This window comes from Octodon degus, unplaced genomic scaffold (genome assembly GCF_000260255.1).
Source record: "Octodon degus isolate 3935 unplaced genomic scaffold, OctDeg1.0 scaffold00041, whole genome shotgun sequence".
Lineage (NCBI taxonomy): Eukaryota > Metazoa > Chordata > Mammalia > Rodentia > Octodontidae > Octodon > Octodon degus.
In genome coordinates, this window is record NW_004524617.1 from 10913881 (window position 1) to 10920381 (window position 6501).

The following is a 6501-nucleotide window of genomic DNA, read 5'->3' on the forward strand; positions in this document are numbered from 1 at the left end:
ATATGAAAGTACAAAATCTAAATTGATTAGTTGACAAATTTTTACTAAGGGAACACATCCATGTAAGTACTACTACGACCAGCAAGTAGAGTATTACAAGTTCCTTTGAGTCCCTTATGTCCAGTTCCAAATTTTAAGTGCCATATTAACAGGAACTAACACCCTGAATTCTAATACCTTCAACATATGTCACCTTTTCTTGAACTTTTTAGAAATGTATACTCTTAACCTGGCTTCTTTCACTAAATATTATGTTAATGCTCATCCATTCCTGTAATGTTCAAGTGTGTAAATATTTCATAATTTGATTATGCTTTCTGGAATTGATGTGCATTCAGATTGCTTCCAGGTTAGAGGGCAAATTAATAATTCTGCTATGAACACTTTGTATATATATATATTTCCTATATTTTATTTTTAGGTGATTCTTAAAAACATGTTTATTTTTTAATTAATTTTATTGAGAAAGAAATAACAATGAGTTTCTAAACAGGTCAGTAGGACAGTTACAATAATTATTACATTGCATATTGTTGTCTTTGTAGTAGTTATTCATAGTATAAGGTGCAGACATGATATCTGGTCTAAACACTATTAGTACAAATCTTTCTTCTCATTGAACTAAGTGAAAGTAGCTGTATATCTAACCTAATTAATTGGTATATTCAGATATATATGTATATTTTTCACTACAAAATGGTCCTTCATTTATATCCCCCTTTTTGTTTGAGATGGGTATTCCATTGCCATTCAAATATTGCAGGTGCTTGAATTCAGCAAAATAATCCAATAGAGTAGAGTAGACCACAATATTAGTAGATTATCCTCAGGACTGACAATGTCAGAAGTTATTGACGTGAGCCATTTACAGCTCGGGATATTAATATGCCTTTATGTTTTATACCTTGTTTTTATACTTTTCTGCTGGATGGTTAAGAAAAAGATAAAGCAAGACCTATATAACAAAAACTGTAGCTTTTGTATCTGACAACGTCAGTCAAGTCCTCTCAGGATTTTCCCTGAAACTATGTACAGCACCTTGGAAATCTTTTGTCAGCGTCAGCCATCTGGATGAATCACGTCCACTGTTTGACCATTTTGCTCTCTGTGAAAGCCTGAGAGAATATTTTCTTTCTAGGTGACTCTCCTTAGGCACAGTCAAAATCATCACTTTCCTCTGTGGCCCCATAATCTCCTCGAACAGAAAATTTGGGACACCCCTGAGTTAGAGTATGCTGCAGTACATGTTCTATTATGTCTTGAGTCCTCACTGAACGTGAAGGGCTAGAGCCAAAATATTGGCTATCCTTGTAGCCCTTCTTTATCTCTATTTTTTTGTTCTGCAAACTTAAGTTGTTATCCTTCCAGAAGACATGCTTAATGATATTATTACCCTACAACATAGGCAGTTGAACTTAACATCACTGTCTGTCTGAATATCAAATGCCTTAAACATGACATGGAGCAGGTACTTTCCAACAATTGTTGATATGCTAAACTTTAAATCCCTATTGAATGTGAAAAAATAGAAAATTTTAAAAGGTAAATAAATAATTACACATTTTTACCCAGAAATTTAGAAATCTAACCATATACAACATTGTAGGAGGACATTCCTATGACATTATTTTCTTGTCTCTTGTTTTCTTTTATTACCTTTAAAAAAAAACCAAACATTTACTTTTGAAAGAGTATAGCAATAATTGATATGACATTAGAAGTAGTACACATTTAGAAGACCAGAATGACAGGGATCCCAAGAATGGCCCCAGTATTACACATTGCTGTCTTCAATGCAGCTGCTTAGTTCACAGGTATCAGCATATATAGTTAGTCAGGGTGAGAATCCTACCAATTAACTGCTAGTTTCAAAAACCTGATGGAGATTCTCAGGACCATTACCTTAACCACATTGTGCACATAAATGTATGGTTTTACCCCTGCATGTTTCATAGCTTTTCTCCTTGTCCTCTCTTCGTTGTTTAATCCTTAAATTCTTGCCTTTCATTTAGTTGTATTATACCCTTCAATTTTTATTTCTTCTTTTGGGTTCTTGCACTATGCAGGCTACATGATATTTACACATGTGGGATAAACTCAAAGCCTTCATACATAAGTGGATGTAGCTTGAAGATATACTCATAAGTGAAATAAACCAAAACATGCTTTCTATGCATGTATATAGTGTGTAGTGTTTAAATCAGCTTAAATAGATCTGTCTCCTCAAATATTTACTACTCCTTTATGATATAAACTTTCCTTGTCTCTTTTTTGAAAGCATTGTTATGTATAGTCACTCTATTATTCAGTAGTGCACAAAATATTTGCTTCTAATTATAACTTAGTGCCTGCAGATCAAACTTTCCCATCCCTTCTACCTTCCTCCTATCCTCATAGGGTAACAAATATTCTACTCTCAAACTCTATCAGATCAAACTTGTATTGTTCCATATATGAGTAGAATCATTTGGAGCTTGTCTTTCTTGGCCTAACTTATTCCACGTATATATAATCTCTAGTTCCATTCATGTTGCTATAAATTATAAGAGAAAATGACTTTTATGCCTCAATAATATTTCCTTGTGTATATGCACCATATTTCCTTCACTTATCAATTGGCACAGATATGTTTTTCTCCATTGCATGGCTATTTTGAATATTTCTGTACTGGATAAGGGAGTGTCAATGGTCTTTCAACTATAAGGCTAAATTTGTGAAATTTTTGGAAGGCTGTTTTGGTGGTCATTTTGTTCTGTTTGTATTTTAGGGGAGGATCAACAGGGTGTTCAGGGTCTCACTACTAGATCGGACTCAGGAGTGATCCACCTGTTTACAGCCTTCCAAGATCTGGGATTACAGGCACACACCACCACACCCAATCTCAATTGCAGTCTCAGAACACCCTGGGGACAGAGCTGGCACGGCAGGCCTGGAGATTGAACCCTAGCCCCTGCACTTGCTTGCAGGCGCTTTAATCTGCTGAGCTATTTGGCCAGCCCTGGTCACTTGTTTCTTAAGGTGCTTTTTATCATGGAAAGAGTATACTATTCCATGAATTTTCATAGTTGTTTAGAGTATATCAGCCCAGGTTGGAACTTTGTTTTATTTTAAGGCTTGAAACACTTTTCACTCCAAGTTTTTTAGCTTTTTGGTTGTTGTTGTTGTTTTACTTGTGTTTTTAAGATGAGTTTTCACTGTGTACTCCATATTGACCATGAATCACTGTGTGGCCAAGGCTAGCCTTGAAGTCATGGTGATCCTCCTACCTCAGCCTCCTGAGTGCTGGGAACACAGGTATGTACCATCATGTCCAGCCAACTTCTTTTAGCCTGAAATATTTCTGTTTAAATTTCTGCTGTAATTCTGTTGAGTTTATTTATTTACTTATTTACTTAATATTTTAATAAGGGTCTACAGGATCTACAGTGTCTCACTACGTAGATCAAACTTGTAGTGATCTGCCTGTGTTCAGCCTCCCAAGAGCTGGGATTATAGGCATGCACTATCACGCCCAGTCTCAATCATCCTTTCAGTGTACCTCAGGGGCAGGGCCTGCATGGCAGGCCTGGGATCGAACCTCTGACCTTTGCGTCTGCCTAAGCAGGAGCTTTACTCTGCTGAGCTATTTGGCTGGCCCTTGAGTTTAAATTTTTAAGTTGTTTTTTTTTTCTTTTTCTCTAGCAGTTAATAAGATTCTGTTCTCCTGTTGGGATTTTGAATATGATGCATCATGGAGTTCTTTATTGTATGGCCATTTGGCATTGTATGTTTTATCTGTGTGTTAAATTCCCTGAAATATTTGGAAAGTATTCTGCAACTATTTTCATACACAGGTCATTTACGCCATCTGTGATTTTTTTTCATTTGCACTAATTTCAGTCAATCTTAGGTAAGTCTCTAGAAATTAGCTGTTAGACAAATTTTTCACATTTCTTTTTTTCAAAATATCTTTGAATGTATGCACATGTGTAGTATGTGCTTGTTCTGGTACTCTGTCCTCAAATTGCTTACTTGTTTCCTGCAATTTCAGTAGAATTTATACTCACCTAGATTTCTACTTGGTACCTTCTCATGGACTGTACTTCCTTGCTAAAGTGACCATTCATGTTTTGCATTGTTTTGTTTAGCTTAGTTCACATTTTTATTGCTGTCTTCTGTAGGCTCAGAGGTCATATTGTTTATTAAGTTCATTATCTGTTAAATTATATCACTTTTGAATTCATCTAGCAAATTATTAATCTGTTTCTTGTTTCTTTTTCATTTTGCAGAATTCATGCTTTTCACTTTCTCCCCAACATGGAAAAGTATCAAGAAGGGGAATATCTGTGTCAAATGGATCGTCTAGTCTGAGTTTTTTTTAGGAGACACAGTGATTGCACTAGTTTGCACTCCCATGATAGTGCAGAAGAGTTAATTTTTCACTACATCCTTGCCAGCATTTGTCATTGATTGATTCTTTTCACAATAGCCTTTATTTCTGGAGTGAGATGGAGTTTCAGTATTATTTAAATATACATCACTCAAATGATCAGTGACATTGAACAATTTTTCATATGTTTAGTTACCATTTGTATTTACTAATCAGAGAAGTGTGTATTCATTTTAGAAGGCCATATTTGCATTAGGTTTTTGTGTTTAGCAGATCTGATTTTTTTCAATTCTATATATATCCTAGGTATTAGTCCATTGAGGAACAACTGACTAAGATTGTTCTGCTCTATGAGTTGTCTTTTCACTCTGTTGGTGATTTCTTTTGCTGTGAAAAGGCTTTTTTTAAAATTTCAAATGTTTTATTTAAAATTGAAGTCATACAGATATTTAGGGGAAGAGCATTGATGCAGAGAGAATGCCTGTGAGGTGAAAACATACACAGAAAGTTTGGGGAACTGCTCGAATGCCCACTGTGGCTATACTAGGAAGAACGTGAACACATAGAGTAGATTAAATTAGAAAAGTAGCAGGGCTTGGAAAGTCAATGCAGGATCCTGGGCGAAGGTGTAAGAACTTTGACTCTTACTTCCACTGACATGAGATCCATGGTGGTGGTGGTGGGGATAAGCAAGTTTCAAGTCAAGGTTAAAATTATGTGCTTGAGAGTATCAGACTATTGTTCTGGGGCTATGAGAGGACAAAAACAACTATTATTATAATCCACATAACAGTAACATCAACAAAAGATGATGATTTAGGGCAAGAAAATACTGGCATAAGTAATCAGATTCCAGACTGAGTATAAATGGCTAGCAAATTTATACTCCATGTGCACAAGCATCTCAAGTGCCCATTATTTGCTCAATGTTATTTCAAACTGTGCTTTAAAAAAATAGAATAAGAAAATGCAAATTTATTGATTTTATGAGCATTTATTAAGCCCACTATCTGTTTATCAGCCATTAACCTGAGTCACAGAAAAGGAGGAAGACAATGTTCCTGTCTCAAAGAGCTCATAGGCAGAAGACAGTGCGTGGGGAGGCACCAAACAGTAATGGTGTAAGTGCAAGGCCTTGGGTAACATCTCCAGCCTTTTCATCCCTATAATGATTGTGACACGTAGTTGCTTCATAATGTTTCCTGAGCTGACCCAAATTTCCAGGGAGCACCATGTGGTTTGACTCACTCTGCCTTTCAGGTCCTGCTTTTGCCACAATGGCTTTCCCTGAAACTAGACAGGCCACACTGTTGCAGCCTCAGAACAACACAAGTGCCATGTGATGATTGAGCACATTCTTCATGACACTTCCTGAACTTCCTTCATCCTTAGCCCTTGGTAGCACCTGGGAATTCCCCTGTGAAATGTTTTCATGCCACCCAGCTCTCCATGATGACACCTCACACGTCACAGTTCATTTCTCCGTTTATTTGATGAATGGGACATTTTTCTTCCAGACTATAAAAGGACAAGATAATCTTGGGCAGAGTCTTCATTATATCTCTAATCCTTAACCTATCTTTGGTCCACAGAAAGAATTTGAATTAGATAGATGAATTAATGTAATGATCATTACATTAAGGTTAAATGTGGACCACAAGATATTAAACCATAAGCTTCATGGATAAGCCATTGATTGAAATGAAATGAAAAAGAACAAATAATAAACAATAAACAAATTATTGATACTAGGGACCAAACACAGGAACTTAAATATGTTAAACATAAGTATTAACACTGAAATATAAGCTATACCCTTACTTACCACCATAGTATCTTTTAGAAAAAAGTAAATTCTAAAAATAAAAATAATGATTAAGCATCCAAATATCTAAAAAATTCTGCTCCAGAAGAACACAGTATATTTTGGCAAAATTTCTAACATTTTTTAAAATTTGGTGTGTTTCTTTTTTTTTCTTTTCAAAGTTTTATTGACAAACATATAGCAATGAGACAGTTTCAAATCAAATCGAGAGTACAGTTTCAACAAATAATACACTGCATATATTCTTCTTAGTGGTTAATTGCTGTACAAGATGCGGACTTGTGATCCTATTTACAAACACCATTAG